The 17,876-nt window shown below is 32.9% G+C and overlaps 1 protein-coding gene across 4 annotated transcripts in view; it reads left to right on the top strand.

Moving 5' to 3' along the window:
• Positions 1 to 17,876, top strand: part of LOC118203526 (uncharacterized) — a 294,354-nt gene that overhangs the window by 231,449 nt on the left and 45,029 nt on the right. For all 4 annotated transcript variants that reach the window (XM_085823275.1, XM_085823276.1, XM_035375809.2 and 1 more), the window contains one exon: positions 7,569 to 7,631. The gene's annotated coding sequence lies outside the window, so the exon portion shown is untranslated. The remainder of the gene's footprint in view (positions 1 to 7,568; positions 7,632 to 17,876) is intronic.

Below are 17,876 nucleotides of genomic sequence, written 5' to 3' on the forward strand. Positions count from 1 at the left end.
CAGGTCAGACGGAAGCAACTCCTGCACATGGCCAATTTTGTACGGATAGCATTGCAGAATGTTTCGCACAATTTTCAGCACTGTGCTCATAGGCCTGTCCAATGTTCGGACAATTCCTCGTGCACTGCACGGTTGCACACCACCGGCCGACCCCTCCTGTAATGCTGTGGCCACTTCTTCAACTACCGTCGAATGCACTCGTTTTCTCCCTCTACCAGATTGCATATCAAACGAACTTGTCGTTTCGAATTTTTGCATCATTTTCTTTAGACCTACGACACTCATTGGACCAACGCCTTCTTTTATACCCTTCAGTGTCCTGAATTTTTGCAGAGCTACTCTTGACAATCATCATTCTTGTAATGCAGCTTTACCAGCAGAGCGCGGTCCTGCAGTGAAACACCCATGGCGAACGTCTGAGACGCGAAATGAGGAACAGCCTGGTACCTGGTGGCTTTATAACACTGAAATTTAACTAACATTTTAATTTAAGTCTTCTTTCGCTTGCAGCGTCATCTGTTGCTAACTTTTGAAACTAAATTTTTTCTTCTGCCATACGCTTTCCGCCTTCTTCAATAACATTCTTTTCAAATTTGACGTCATTTTCATGAGTGGTTCTTTATTTATAGCGGTTTGAAACTTAAACTTTAATTATAATCACCCTGTACTTAATCATAATTATGCCGAATCCCAAGGACATTTATTGAATACAAGTTACATTGTATAAGCTTCAGATGTTGTTTCTACTGTCAATATATTATTTTAAATATTCAAGTATTTGACTTGCAATTCTGCTAAATGTGTTCAAATTTCATGACGACTTTTTCTAAATCGTTAGCTCCTAAAAACTCGATGCTTATCAAACATGTTAGATGGTACAAGTTATAGTTTCTTAAATTTTTTAAATTATAGTTATAGTTATAGTTTCTTAAATTTTGATGTTTAAGAATTATTTAAAAATTATAGACTATGGTTGTCAGAATCACTAATACCTCAATTTCCCGCAAAGAAAAAACTAAACATGGTTTTCCTTACTCTGTTCAACGAAGCTTGCTTCTTGATTTACGAGGTATAAGTTTAGTAACTTTACATATTATATTTTGATTATATTTGAAACATACCCAGACAGCATGACTCTGAAAATGTACGTATATTTTCGAGTAGATATATGTATTATATATTCCCCTTCTCCGATAATATACTTATATTTTTGAAGCCATACTTCTAAGGTACTATTTAAGATTTAATAGTGCGAATTGCAATTTGTGATTACTGTATCTGTGTATTACTGCAATTTGTGATTATTGTTAATCTGTTAAGAGTAGTCACGTACTTAATTAAACTGTAATCTGAAGTAATAGTTTATAGAAATAATAGTTCTAATATTTTGAAATATACATTTGAAAAAAGTGAGCACAAAAAAAATTTAATATGGCTGTTTTTTAACATCACAGACTTAAGAAATTACTGGAAAGAGTGCAGCATATAAATATTGTTACAAAATGTACAGGAACGGTAAGATGGCTTCCCCGCAAAGCAGTTTTAGGATTGCCATAAAATGACAAAATAAAGCATGGTTGCCACATTTGGCGAGAAATCGTCCACTTGGCGATAAAATTAGCGATATGCCATAGACGGATGGAGAACCTTCTGGAACGAATTCTTACCGGTATAGCCCAGAATGTTCTCGAACACCAGCCAAAAGCTATATATGCGGATAATTAGTAAATATTGTTGGTGTCTCGTCTAGCGAGGCAATCCCTGCGGAGTCGATCGAGTTCACAGCCGGACAACGAGTGCCGAGTGGGTCGTCGAGTGCACCGAAGGAGTCTCGTAGTGTATCGCGGTTAGTGCATCGTCGAGAGAGCGTGTTCAGCTCCGGGAACGACTGAACCGAAAAGTCGGGAGCTGTGCTGTGTCGTCGATTGCATCGCTAGTTGTAGCGTGGAGAGTCTCGAGAGTACGTGGAGTTCCGAGAACGACCAAGCAGAGTCGGAATCTGTACTCTGGTGCTTTACAGTGAAGCTGTCTCTACCGTTATAGTCTGATAACCTGAAGGCTGTGTCGCTGACTGTGTCAGAGTGTTTATAGTAGTTCTTCGACGACTGTAACGTGATTTTGGAGCTGTCCAGATTAATATTGGCTAAATAAAGTGTGCTTCGATATTCCATCAAGTGCTGTCGTCGTTATTCACTCCAAATCCACACGAACCCCGTACAAACGTGAAGGAAGAAAATAACGTAGCAATATAAAATTGTACTAAGTTGCAATACAAATGTACTTCCACTGTATTTTAGTTAGGAGCTAAGAATTTAAGTACTGTGCGTTATTTAAAGTATATTTAAATATTGTGCGTTAAACTTGATACATTTTAAAATACATAAATAAAACTACCTGGTAAAATTTAAATCCTTTAATTAACAATCCGCATAATCATTTATAAATTAAAAGTAGCGAAGGAAAGTGCAAACTAAAAATCGCATTTTAAAAACATTGCTAACCGCATTTTAAAAACGTGCAATGCTTTAATAAAAGAACAATAATAAAATGGAGCTTTAAAAGATAAAAGTTTTTTTTTTTTAATGTACTTGACAAAAATACACAAATAACATCAGTATCAGTTGTTCTACACCAAAGGAATTATTGCAGATAAGCATGAATGCGCATGTGACTATCAAATATTTGATAACAAAACGAATTATTGTTATTAGCCCAAAGGGGCATTTCCCACAAGGGCTATTAATTTCGTTTTGGCATTTTGCGTTGGTTCACGTTTAAAACTGTTGCCACCAAATATTAGAGCCCTGCTTTATATTTAAAGAAATTAAATAATGAAGAATCTGCATAAATGTATGTATGTCTCTCGCATTGTGATAAAACAACGTACCTAGAAACATCCAATTTTGAATAACGTAATCCTCTACCCGAATATGGGCATCTGGAAGCCCAAATTTGGAATTTGTTTTATTATCTATTTCATATTTTGTAAAACTTTAATGAATTTTTGATTAACAGACTCGACGATTTCAAAGCGAGCAATGGCAACACTTTACGAAAAAAAAACATTTTTATCTCCATCGCGCGAGACTGTGTATCGGAAATTATTTTTTAAACATTTTGCGATATTCCTGATGAATTGAATTTTTATGTGGCTAAAGTAATAGAACATGATTTAATAAATAAAGGTAACACACAAATGTTAGAAAAATGCCCCTTTGGGCATAATATAAAATTTGAAAACTTTTTTTTAATTACTTGACAAAAATGCACAAATGGCATCAGCATTAGCTGTTCTACACCAAAGAAAATATTGCAGTTCAGCATAAATGTGCATGTGACTATAAAAAAATTGATATCAAAAGAAAAAAAAAATACTTCATTTATGTTTATTTATTTGTTTATGTTACTAAATTTAAGATTTTTCTTGCTGTTGCAGTTAAAATTAAGCATTAATTAGTAACATTTTTCTCTAGAAATAATTGCATTCATGCATTAAATTGACATAATGTCACCTGCTATTCAGAATTTCAGTTATAGGATAAGCTTGTTGAGGGAGATTATTTCTAAGTATTTTGTGTTGTTGTGACGTTGTAAATACACTAATCGTTCTTTTGATATGCGAAAAAGTAAGATTACCACATTCTTCAGAAGAACCTCTGTTTGCGGATTCTAACTTTGCAAGCATGCGGAAAAAAGTGCTGTTATTGTTGTTAAAAACGTGCTCCTTCTTAAGGATTTCGTTAATCTTTATTTTAAGATAGGCGTTGCCCGTGTTCTGGGTTATTCTTCAACGAAATCTTTTCATTGGCATGAAGGATGTTTTCCGTGACCGATGGCTGTAAGCTATTTTTATTTCATTCTTTACAGTTCAAAATGCCGGTAAACTTACAGCAAACCACTCCCATTTTCTATGAAAATTTCGTTACAAATATTAACGGTATCCCTTAGGACATCTATCATCTTGCGATTGTTCCTCTGAAACAATTACTGTAACGATAGAATGATGGAATTTAAATCAAGCCGTCATCTCACGTGACCAGATCGTCTCTTCAGAGCGATTCAACACCATCTCCAATGTCCATCAGAATGAAAGTTCGCGCTCAAGTTCTTTCTTATCAGATAACTCTCGGAGATTTATCATCGCCCAAGTAGCAATTTAAATAGATGTGAAGAGAGTCTTAAACGAGAACGCGTGCGTTGTTTTTAGAGTTGAAATATGTTCGGGATTCAGGCAAATGATGCATGTTTTGGTAGCTCCGGAATCTTCTTAAGATCTTTCGAAGTGTATTTCTCTCATTCTTCTTCTCTGCTTTGAAACGTCAGTAACTTCACTTCCGTATTCTTAGACTCGGAAGTCATTAGTGGGAATATGAACACCATCGATGTTAACGGTTGATAGAAACCGTTAGCATGAAAGGAAACTCTCATCCCATTTAAACTGGATGATTATACTTGGATCTCGGAATCTTTTCACTTCTGCTTGCTGCTTTTTCCCATACCAATCTTGATATGTTTACATTTGCATCCTGATTCATAAATGAGTACAAAAAACAGTTTTTTTGTTATTGTTATTTAAGACTTTTATTTTATTAGCCCAAAGGTCTATTCATCACATTTTGGGATTTTGCGTTGAAAACTTTAAATGTTCGTTTCACTTTTCATATTATTGCCACCAAATATTCTCGACCTGTGTTATATTTAAAGAAATTAAATAATGAAGAATTTGCATAAATGTACGTGTGTTTCTCAAATACAGAACACAGAAGAATTTCGTGAATACAGAAGTTCAATGGATGCCATAAATAAGAGGTCTCCGTTTATAGAGAAAAATTTCATAGGAAGAGTGTTTCGGTTATTGTTTATTTATTGTACTTATCTGAAGTTTTTGGTTCGATGGCGAGAACAATATTAATACTGCAATTTTAAAAAACTGCGTTTCTTTAAAACGAAATCAAGAACTTTTATAGCAAACATGGCATCTTACATTGTGGCTCTTAACATCTCAAAAATTGCACAAAAAAAAAAAAAAAAAAAAAAAAAAAAAAAAATACTTTTGCATTTAAATAAGTGAAAATTAAATTTTAATTAAATGGGTTATTTGCTTTACTTTACTGGTTTGACTCGTCCAGTATACCAGTTTTATATTTGATCTTCTGAAACTAATGAACTAATCTCTGTATTGCTTTTATAACATCAAACCTTTAAAAATCTCTTTGAGGTGGTTAGAAGAACCAACGATCATTATTTTATTCATTAAAAATAGAAAGCATTTTTTTTTCATTCTTACCGCTGGTTAAACGAACCAGAACAGGGCATTTATAAAAAGGGAAGAGGGAATAAAAACCTAAGTGGCTGTTCTTTTACGTCTGGGCACTCCCTTCCACTAATAATTCAATTCGACTTGTTGTGTTTCATCTTATGAAAAATCTGACCTATTTTATTTATGAGCATAACTTCACATCAGGAACCATGCCTTATAATTACGAAAATAAAGACATTCAACTCGTTTCTTGGATCTTTTACAAATGATACGACTGCGTCAAATGTATGTTCTACTTTTTCTTTTGTATAACTTGCATTCCTTTCAGAATGAGAGACACAAGTGCTAGTACCCGAAGGCCGGTGGAATCTTTTAAAGCTTAATGAAGAAAGTTCTAGTTCTGTTTGCTAAATGCGTTTTTAGAAATAAGATTTATTTGTTCAGGAATTCGTTCCATGGTTGAAAGAGAATTTTATGTCATGCTAGAATATTAGCAGTTGAAACTAATTTCTGTGAGTTTTCTGTTCTGCCTATAGTTTAAAAACTAAAAACAATAACTGTATATTACTTGTTTCTTCTTTCCGTTTTTAATAATAGTATGTGCTTAAAAAGTAGGTAATGTGCTTAAGATTTTTAGAGTCATATTTTTAGCCTAAAAAGGTAATTTGCCAGAAGGGCTATTAATTTCGTTTTGGCATTTTGCTATGAAATGGCGTCCACTATGAAACGACGGTTCACTTTTCAAATTGTTGCCACCAAATATTAGGGCCCTGCATTATATTTAAAGAAATTATATGATAAAGAATTTGCATTAATGTATGTATGTTTCTCGCATTCTAAGAGACATCCAGTTTTGAATAACATAGCCCTCTACTCGAATATGGGCCTCTAGAAGCCCAAATTTGGAATTTGTTTCATAATCTATTTCATATTTGGTAAAACTTTAACGAATTTTTCATTAACTAAGTAAACGATTTCAAAGCGAGCAATGGCAACGTTGTATAGAAAAAAAAAAATTTTATCCCGAGCGAGCGAGATTGTGTATCGAAAATTCTAAAGATATGCTCATTTTAAAATTATTTTGTGATATTACTGTTGAATTGAATTTTATAGTTTTTAAGTGCGAAGAGCGTGATATTTTATAAATAAAGTTAACGCACGAAACGTTAAAAAAAAAACGCCTCTTTGGGCATAATATAAAATCTGAAAGCTTTAATTTTGTTTTTCTTTTCTTGTGTGTGTGACGGAGAGCTATTCTACTCGAAAATATATTAATGCATATTAAGTTCCAAACACCACTAGGAAAGAAAAAGCAATCTTCTCAAGAAAGCGAAGAGCCACGAAAATTGCCCAAAGGGCACTTCGATGTATTTGGCGAACATGTGCTCTAATATAAATGTATAAGTTATGTATAAATGTAATAACATAAATGTATGTGAGAAATGTTACATCTAATTATCTCAATTTTTATGTTTGAATCATTAAAATACTCATTATCAATTGAAAATATTAACATATTTTATACCAATTAGTGGCATAAATTTATTCAATTTTTTTTCGTTAGTTTTAAGTTTTCGTTTGTGCTTGTTTTTAATTAAAATTATTCAAATTACTCAATATTGTAAAATGACTTAACGTCATTTTACAAGATGCTATTCTCACCAACACGCCTTCTGCTTTCAGTTTAGAAAACATATTTTTTTTTTTTTTTTTTTTTTTTTTATGTATTTAAATAATATTTAACACACAAAAATTCTTTGAATGAGAATTTTAGATTGTTTTTAAATGTCTCTTTATTGCTATTAAGAACATGCTGAATTTTAATTCAGCTTATTGATATCTATTGATAGGCCGCTCAGATGATATAGTGGTTAGGGGAGCCTATTTGTAATATCGAAGGGCCTGGGTTCGAATTCCGAAGATGGCATGATTGTAACTGTCCGTCTCTTCATGAGAGGCAACGGTGACTGCCTGTTAGGTGCCTCCACAATAAAATGGCCACCACTTCTGGGCCTAGGATTGGATAATGTGCCCACTATTGGAATTAAAAAAATTGATAGTTATGTAGATTTACTTAATTAATGCTTGTTAATTAATGCTGAATAGGCAAGTGGATTTAAAAAAACTATTGATAGTTATGTAGGTTTATTAGTTACTGGTTAATGACATAGTATCTGCAATAAATTTTGGCAGTTATCAAAGTAAATTGTATCCACAAATAATTCTATAATTCTTTTTTGATGAAATAATTAATTGTGGCAGATCTTTCCAGTCTCATCTATTAATTTATAACATCATTTTATTTCAGAAAACTGTTGGCTTTGTTCCTGTCAGTAAGGAAATGCTACAGAGCAGATTGTTTGATTGAAAGGTAAATGTAATTTTATTTGTATATTTATTACTACTTTATGTATAAAAGTCTTTTCCAGATGAGCAGTTTTTCTCACGTGGGAAAATATTTTGCTTTTGCTTTTGTCAGGTGTCTCGGAAACCTTTACTAAATAAAGCCTCTTTGATAAAGATGTTTTGCAGATGAGTAATCTAAACATTTGTTTAAAGTGTAAAAATAAGTACATTGCTATTTATCATGATACGACTCTTGAAAGCAAAAAATAAATATAATTTCACCATAATTTTCTTTATAAATGAAAAAAAAATTACATGCAATGTAAAAACTAGAAATTATATTTTAAAACTTCGAAGAAGAATAACCATAAAGAATTTTTACTCAAAAAATGTAACAAAATTCAAAAATGTAGAAATCATGTAAAAAGTTTGCTTTTCTCTTAGTTAAAAATAAAATTAAACTTCGCTATTAAATAAAATTAAAACTCAACTAAAAAGAATTTCAATTTTAAAAGCTATGTGTTGTTATTGCATTTTGTTTTGAATGCAAAGTGGCATAAAAACTCAAAAAATATTTTGATATGTGTATTACCATTTGATATGTGTATTACCATTCCCATAATCAATGAACCAACTGAACAATTTATGAAACAATATTTATGAAATAGATCGCATTAAAGAAAGAAAGCGCACATAAAAAAATCCTAACATTTCTACAATTTTTTATCTTCCCATTTAATTTTATTACGCATACAGAGGAGCGTAAACATAAGAGAAAAATTAGGCAGTCTAGAAAAATATTATAGAGCATTTTGAATTGATTATCCACATACATATAAATTTCAATAAAAATATGTAAATCTCAAAATTATAATTTAAACTAGCAATAGCCCTTAATTCCCCCCTCTCTATTCTAAAAATAGTAATAAATTTTCTGGCCTGCATCATTTCTCCATCAGTCTATGTCTACGTCATATGGCTTGCATAACGTTGATGGCGTAGCTAATTCGGAACCCGAACTCAAAATTTCGCAAACTGAAGCCTTTCTTTGGCTGCCATATTGGATAACTGCGCACTTTTGCTTCTAACTCTCTTCCCGTTAAGATGTTACTTCGCTCGCTGACGCTTAGACGTGTTGCTTAGCCTCTGCTACCTCTTGTTCATTGTTCTAAAAATATGATGAGTATAAAATTGTAGGGTGCATAGCGCACTCATAGTGAGGATGTTCAATGAAAAAGAATATGAGTCCTAAGAATTAGTTAAAAGGAATAAAATTATGTGCGGAATTAACGGTTAAGTTTGTCTTCGAGTGTCATCTTTCTGACTACGTACTTATCTCCAAGTTATTACAGCCTCTTCAACGCAATGAATGAATCATTCTGTTTTCTCCAGTCTTTTCTATTACATAGCATCATTTATTACATACATCTTTTTTATTACAAGTGCAGATGCCACACAGAAACATCGGTCAAATGGATTCAAGAGCAGTAAAAATGGATACTTTTGTTAAAATATGAAACCCGAAATTTTTGGCGATTACAATACTTCCTTTACTTCGTACAAAGAAATAGAAAAGTTATAATACGCTACCATGGATATGTCATCTGCTCGCCTTGATATGTATTCCATTCCACGAATACAGATATATCATGGATATGAAAATGTATGGCTCAATCGGACTATCGCTCGTTCAACAAACTTCCATTGTACGAAATATAAGATGTTTCATATATTTTCCACGCGCCTCGCCGTAGCTAGTTCTCACGGTATTGCCATTCGGTAAAACGTAAGATGTTTAATATAGTATTATTGTGTGCGTACGGGTTCGTAACAGATTAAATGCACAAGTCCGATAATAGCTTAATACAATTTATTCTTACCAAAAGAAGTATATCAGAACTCTGAAATTTTCCTCAGAGATATTCGTACAAGTGCTCACAATATCACTCAGCAATAATCAGTAGTAGTTATACTTCAAACTACTAAAAAAATGCTAAATGGAACGCAATGCACAGCACTTAAAGGAGAAAGCTAGTACGATTTATCTCAGTTCACGTGGAACTACAACTCGTAATAACAATAACTAATCAACTAACTAAACAACTGAGCTTAGATTTCTCTCTCCGGCTTTAAATAGTTTTTACCCCGCGGGAAATAGTTCTAGCATTTTCTGCTTCACTATATTTCTAGAATTCAGTAAAAGGATGAAATTAGGGTTACAGTTAACATAGTGTTCAATTACTTTTATTCAATATAAATAGAAATTACCGAGATAAACTTACTGAATGTTAAATGCCCGGCATAGCTTTCTCTTAAAATTTCTCTCACGCTGCATTCCAAGGGCAAAATACAACAATTTTAATAACCGTTCTACTAAAATTAGCTATACAAATACAAAATTCGTAACAGTACTTTTCGAAGTTAATCAATACATAATTTCTTAACAGACTAAGCGATTTAAATACATATAATAAACGTACTTCTTAAATTCCTGGTGCTTATATTCTTTTCTAATCAAATAATTGATAAAAATTGTTTCTTGCGTTATATATTACACACTTAGTATAAAATTGTTAGAATTTATTTATATTTGCTTTTTTTAAATCCAATAACTGCACAGCTTAGAATATGAGAAACACGGAAATTAAGCAAGAAAAATTCAAAGAGGATTTCGGATAGATTTTGGCAAGAATTCTCACAGAAATTCAAGAAGCGATGATGCTCTCGAGACTGATATTCATAACGGAAAAGGTTTCTTGTTATGAACGCATCATTACTGAAGAGCCAGTCTTTATTGAAATTATAATTCAGAAACATTCAGAGAAATCCTGAGACTGAAGCCGAATTATTTCTGATTCTTGACCTCTGATACTGTGGCCATCAACCTAGCTGAAATGAAGATGCCTAACATCACGATTTTCTTTACTGAGGGAGGAAGGGGAGGAAAAAGAAACAAAGCAAAGCCAAAACAAAATGATACCGCTTTTTATGCATTCGCTCGTTACACACCATACCGTTAAAATTGAAGGGCCGTTACGCCGGAGAAAACGAAAGCAAAAGTTACAGAAACAAAAGGCTATTGCATGAAGTCACAATAAATACCTTTAGAAATAATAGGTAATGAAATTAAATGTCGTGCGATTTCCAAGCAATAGTCGTAGCTGTGAGTAAACTTTCACTTATGCTTTCGTTATAAAGCTCGTGTATGCGACATTTGAGGTTGTTCCCATTTTTCTGTGAAGCATGCATTATCTTTTAACACGATAGTGGGATCTTTAAACACATCGATGGTAATTGTTCTTGGAATTTCAGTTAACTCGCTATCGAAGATTGCAAACGATTTGGAAATTCCAGTTTATTTTTGTAACGCAGGAAATGTTATGCAACTCATTGTTATTGTAAAGTCGTAGAGCTAACTGTGCTTGTGTTTGATTGGGAATCATTACAAAACATTAAGAATGTCCTGCCTTTAGATTGTGACTAGTAGATTTAATGAACGATGGCATGTAAATGTATGAGCTGTCAAAAGCGGTAAATAAAAATAATTTCAAAAATTTTTAGAAAAGAGGAAAATAATATATAAATAAAAAAAATTATCAAAGCAAAAATCTAAAAGGTTTCAGATTTTAAATTACGTCCAAAGGGGCGTTTTTTAAACTTTTTCCGTGTTACCTTCCTTTATTTATTAAATATCATGTTCTTCGCACTTAAACCATAAATTTCAGTTCAATAGTAATGTCGCAAAATAATTTTAAAATGAGCTTATCTTTAGAATTTCCGATACGCAGTTCCGCGCGCTGGAGATAAAAAGTTTCTTTTTTTTTTTAACCCCCGTAGATTGTTGCCATTGCTCGCTTTGAAATCGTTGAGTTTGTTACTCAAAAATTCCTTAAAGTTTTACAAAATATGAAATCGATAATAAAACAAATTCCAAATTTGGTCTTCCACATGCCCATATTCGCAGTAGGATAACGTCATTCAAAATTGGATGGCTCTATGTACCGTTATTTTATATCACAATGCGAAAAGTATGCATACATTTATGCAGATTTTTCATTATTTAATTTTTTCAAATATAATGCAGGGCTCTAACATTTGGTGCAACAGTTTGAAAAATGAAACGGACATTTATAGTGATTCAACGCAAAATCGCAAAACGAAAACCTTCACGGACAAAGACCCTTTGGACTACTAATTTAAAAAATACCGTAAAGTTTCAGATTGTAACAGTCGCCGAAATGAGTTTGTTAAAGATTTTACACTCTCCCTGAGCTTGCATTAGCTGAAAAGGGCTATTAGTCTCAAAACGGGATATTGCGTTGAATCTTTAGAAAAATTTGAATCACTTTTCAAATTGTTCCCACCAAATATTCTTGCTCTGTATTATATTTAAAGAAATTAAATAATGAAGAACCTGCATAAATGTATGTATGTTTCTCGCATTTTGAAAAAAACGACCGCACCTAGAACCATCAAATTTTCAATCACGTAATCCTTGACCCGAATATGGCCACCTGATGCCGAATTTTGAATTTTGAATTGTTATCTATTTCATATTTTATAAAGCTTTAACGAGTTTTTGATTAACAAACTCAACGATTTCAAAGCAAGCAATGGCAACAGTCTACGGAGAAAAATATTTTTATCTCCAGCACGCGAGACTGTCTATCGGAAATTATAAAGATATGTTTTTAAATGTTTTCTGATATTGCTGTTAAATTGAATTTTATGTGGTTTAAGTGCCAAGAATATGATATTTAATAAATAAAGGCAACACACAAAACGTTAAAAAAACTCCCCTTTGGGCATAATTTAAAATCTGAAGGCTTTCAAATTTTTTATTTGCTTTGTCTTTTATTTTAATTAACCTTTTGTGGGTTAACTTGATTTATTAAATATCATGTTCCTCGAATTTACGCCACATAAAATTCGATATTTCAACAGCAAAATCCGCAAAATATTTAAAAATTGCAAGCTCCTGATAAGCAGTCTCGCGCGCTACAGAAAACATTTTTGATTCCGTACATTGTTGCTACTGCTCGCTTTCAAATCGCTGAGTTTGTTAATCAAAATTTCATTAAAGTTTTAAAAAATACAAAACATAAAATTCGAAATTCGGTCTTTCAGGTCCACATTTTCTGGTGAAGGACAATGTTATTCAAAATTTAATGGCTCTAGGTACCGTCGTTTTCCACAATGCGAGGAACATACATACATACATGCAGATTCTTCATTGTTTAATTTTTTTTAAAGATAATACAGGACGATAGTATTATGCGGCAATAATTTGGAAAGTCATTCTCCGTTTATAATGGACGATGCAAAATCTCGGTTCGAGAATACTAGCCCATTTGGGCTAAGGCCCTTTCGGGCTAGTAAAAGTTATGAAGCTTTTAAAAATCGCGATCTGAGGTTCGTAGGCAAATGCCAGTTGAACACTTGAAAAATCACAAACTAAACATTAGTAAGATGCCTATTAGTTTGATTTAATCGCTCAGAAATTTAAGACATATAATTTCATGTGTTTAAAGCGAGTACTTTGAAAAGATGAGGGTAAGATCTTCGTGATCTTGATATGATACTGTTCTATCATAAATTAAATCGTAAATACTGCTTTATCATAAAGTTTTAATTTTTCTAGACATAGCTGTGCATTTTCTTCTTTGGATCGTTTGAGTACAAACCTTATAATAAACACTTTTCTCAAGTGTCCCCAAAGTCATAAATTGAAAGGCCTTCGAAAGTTTAGCATTAAATTTCGCTTTGGGATGCTTAAATAATAACAATAATGGTGAAGATGAAACTATTTAGAAATTAGAAATTTTGTTGACAAAATTATTTTTTTCCTAAGTTATGTTGATAAAAACGCAGTTATGTTGATAATTTCAAAAAGCAATATTCGTGCTAAGTGTATTCTCTTAAAAGTAGGATGTTTTTAGCAAAATAAGGTTGTACAATTATTTCTTGAGTAGCTAACTTATAAAATACATTATAAAATTGTTATGATTAATTTATGAAAACATCGTACATTTTCTGAATTACTTTTCATAAAAATTGAGACTATGATTATATCTCAAACAGAAAAATAATCGTTGCATTTCAAAGAAATATTAAAATATTAAGTTATTACGTGCTTCGTCCTTAAGCACTACACGGAAAGAAGATATGCCTCGTGGAGGTCTTTTTAAGTGAAACTAGCTCTTATTTACGTTATACATGGGGAAAACCACGAAAACACTCATGCAACCATCCCGTTCGTTTGAACTCGAACCTGGGCCCGAACTACTAGTGTTCAGCGGCTTTTTACCACTCAGCCGCTGAAGGCCGAAAGTCATATTAACACCTCTTTCTACATCCTTTCTTTTTTCCCTCTACGCTTGCCAACATTGCCCTCTAGCGAACCCGTTCGCATTTCCGGACACAAGTTCTTATGTAAATCTTGTTTGTCATGATATGACAGACCAGCATGTTAAGTTTGGTTACGACCTTTCGAGACACCCTGTATTTTTTTATCACAATTTAGTTCATTAACCCTGAAATATAGAAGTCTTATTAAAGGAACTGATTCATTCCTTTTATGCTCTTTATAGATTGCACTAATATGCAACTTATCTTTCATCATTTGTATTTCCAAGCGTTAAAATTGTTTAACGTTACTCAATTTCAAGGGCGTTCTTCTGTGGGATCTTTAAAAGCCTTTCCCTTTCTTCCGGTGGGCAGGGATTTAAGTTTCCATTGTCCCTGCATAGAAGAATGCTCATGCATTATTCATATGTTCTCTTTGAATGGAAAGAGAAAAAACAAAAAGAAAAATGGACTAAACTGAGTCTTTAACCCTGAGGGACCGACGACTCATCATAAATGCGCACATGCGTCCAACCCATAATTCAGCCATTCTTAAAGTCCGAAAATCTCTAGCCAACAATTGCTGAGAATATTTGCGTGTTGTTATATATGCGTGTGTCTGGGAAAGAGTTGCAGTGAACTTTTAAGAAAAGCATTTTCGACAAAAGTGTCAACCATTTCCCTCAAAGCTTTATAACACAATTTACTTCCATTTTATTTCCCACGGAATAAAGCTGTCTTGTTCTATTGTCTCGGAGGCATAAGATTTCGACATTTTCCCCCCGGTTACAAAGATTTTGTCAGGAAACAAGATTTTATTGTTCTTTCTTACTCTTTTTTTTTTTTTTTTTTTTTTTTTTTTTTTTTTTTTTTAATTCTTTTAGAAAATGTTAGTCGTGAAGTGAAAGTTTTATAATATGTTGCGAAAAAAGAATACAAGTTTCTAAATGTTACTTTTTATCTTTTTCTAAAGTTAAAGGAAATGAAAGGGAAAAGTGTCGGAAGTAATATCTGAATTTATAGCCTCAATTATTTTAGCCGTATCTACGAATCTTGAATCTCATATCTATGATGGACTGTGAACTAGTTGTGAACTGGGTAAAGTCTATGGGTGTTATTAGCATGGGGATGGTGTGCCGAGACATCATTTGGAAAAGTTTTGAAATAAAGGACAGTTCAAATGAAATGGATCAAATTTAAAATGAGTTACTGTGATGGAAAAAATATTCCTAACACAATACAAAAACCGATAGTTCATCTGAAGATGAGTAATCGGAAAATAGGAACTGCTGTTGTATACAAAGTAAACAATGCGACTATCGTATAGTGATTAGAACTTACTGCAGTACCGAAGGGACCTAGTTCGAATCCCGCAGAAGGCATGTTTGTTAAATGTATAATATTTGTGCGGCATGGAAGCCACTCTAGATATGTGGCATGCCGAAATTCCTCTCGAGAGATTGATGGTAGAGAAAGACTCTAGGACCAACACCCCCAGGATGCTCTTCCTCAAAATTGGGGGCGGAACTGAGCGAAGTCGTACTGTCACCTGTATGGTGCTCAAGGCTGTTGCCAACGACAGGCGCAGTCTTGTACTCCTTGCCACAATGAATTTCTTGGGCTTGTTCTGATGTTACTGTCATGATGATGTCTGTTGTATGTCTGATGTCTGATGTTACTAAGTGAGGTATGTCACAGCACTATGCGAATGTGTAATTTTTTGTTGATGGGTAAAGAATAAAATTATGCATCACTTTTAATAAAATTGTTAAAGACTATGCTGTGAGTATATGCGTTTTATGAATGCATGTTCATTGTGCTGTGAATTATGAGATGACCATTATTACTAATTATGATAAAAACAATTTAAAGCGGCATGCAATTTGATATATCAAATATTTAAAAACAGGTATTTTCATTTTTAACATTATCTTCTGTCCTGCATGATTTTTCATGCGATTTTCATAGCAGAATAAATACAAGATATCGAACTTAAAATCTGAATACCCCGCTTAGTAGCTGTACATAGAAATCTGCATCGAAATATTTGGGTAAAATGTACAGACATACCCGAGCTTAATGGTAAATACAGTGCTTTAATTAGTTATATGTGTTCCATGTGTTATTACTATGTCAAGAAAGAATACAATAAATAAACATTTAAAGATCATTAAATTATTATTGCTGTCCAAGTATCTCTACTTATTCTTTCTTTTCCTTTCCTCGTACCTTTCCTACGCACTAAAACGAAAGTTTATCTCCTGGGGCATAATGCTAAATTTGAAATTACCCTGCCATGCGTTTACCGGCTTCTCGACATGGCAAATTTTGCCATGTTTTGTCTTGCACAAAACAAAGTTTTTAATTTATCTTCGACATTGCTTCCAAACAGTCAGTTTTCTGAGTGTTGCCATTGGTATAATAGTAAATTTTTTATTTATCTTCCAATTTCGATTGATCTGTAATTTCTTAACAAGCCGCGTGATTTAAAAACGTCAAAATATAATCCATAATAATTGAAATTCGTGTTTTATTTTTACTAATGTATTTAATTGTTATAATTTAGAGTATATTTAATTTATGATATATCTAAATTATACATTTATCATCATTTTCAGAAATATTAAAATTAATAAAACACGTTTCTTATGCGACATGCGGAATTGTTTTGGTGGATCACCTCCCGACTACTCTCTGTAATTGATCAACATAATTTAAATACCTTTTAATTCACAAAGTATCCAGTTGATCATAATGAATGTGTGGATACCGGCGGCAGGTAGCGCTTCTGATTCCATATAAAGATTAATATATCTGTGAGGTTGCGTAATACTTCCTGCATTTCTGAACTCAAAACTAGAGTATTCTGGTGTGTTATTCCCATGGAAACAAGCTGCAGTCTGAATTAGCCAAGCCTCCTTAATTTTTCAGTAGTATTTTACAGTCTCTGATTCATTATGTCTGGAACGATATCAGAGGAAAAACAAGATCACTGGTTCGTCAGCCCTCCTGAAATCGAGAGGCTTTGACAACAGACACAGCGTGGGACACTAAAATCTCTTGGCACTGGTCGTGAAGTTATGTCTCTTGTACTTGCTAACTGGAACTAATTATTGCGCTTGCGATGTCAGACCATCTCATATGGCACATCATAAAAGCTTGGAAACAGTGACTTGCGGGGAACGCACACACGATTTTCTCATCTCTGTGCAGTCCACCGCATGCAGTATAATTGCAGTCAATAAAAGATGTTTCAAATTAAATGAAAAATAAAAGGCTGTACATCGCAAAAAAATCTGAAAGGTTTCAGATTTTAAATTACGTTCAAAGGGGCGTTTTTTTTTTTTTTTTTTTTTTTTTTTTTTTTTTTTTTTGACGTTTTGTGTGTTACCTTTATTTATTAAATATCATGTTCTTTGCACTTAAACCATAAAATTCAGTTCAATAGCAATGTCGCAAAATAATTTTAAAATGAGCCTATATTTAGAATTTTAAAATGAGACTATCTTTAGAACTTCCGATACACAATTCCGCACGCTAGAGATAAAAAAAAAAGGTCTTTTTAAGGCTCGCTTTTAAATCGTTGAGTTTGTTACTCAGAAATTCGTTAAAGTTTTAGAAAATAGGAAATCGATCATAAAACAAATTCTAAATTTCAAATTGGGTCTTCCACGTGCCCATATTCGTAGGAGGATTAAGTCATTCAAAATTCGAAGGCTCTATGTACCGTTGTTTTATCATAATGCGAGAAATATACATACATTTATGCAGATTTTTCATTATTTGATTTCTTCAAATATAATTCAGGACTCTAACATTTGGTGACAACAGTTTGAAAAGTAAAACGGACATTTATAGTGATTCAACGCAAAATTGCAAAACGAAACCAGTAGTCCTTCAGGGGCAAAGCCATTTGGACTAATAA

Source organism: Stegodyphus dumicola, chromosome 9 (genome assembly GCF_044657685.1).
Source record: "Stegodyphus dumicola isolate Sdum_Otavi_A_Nest chromosome 9, ASM4465768v1".
NCBI classification, from domain to species: Eukaryota; Metazoa; Arthropoda; class Arachnida; order Araneae; family Eresidae; genus Stegodyphus; species Stegodyphus dumicola.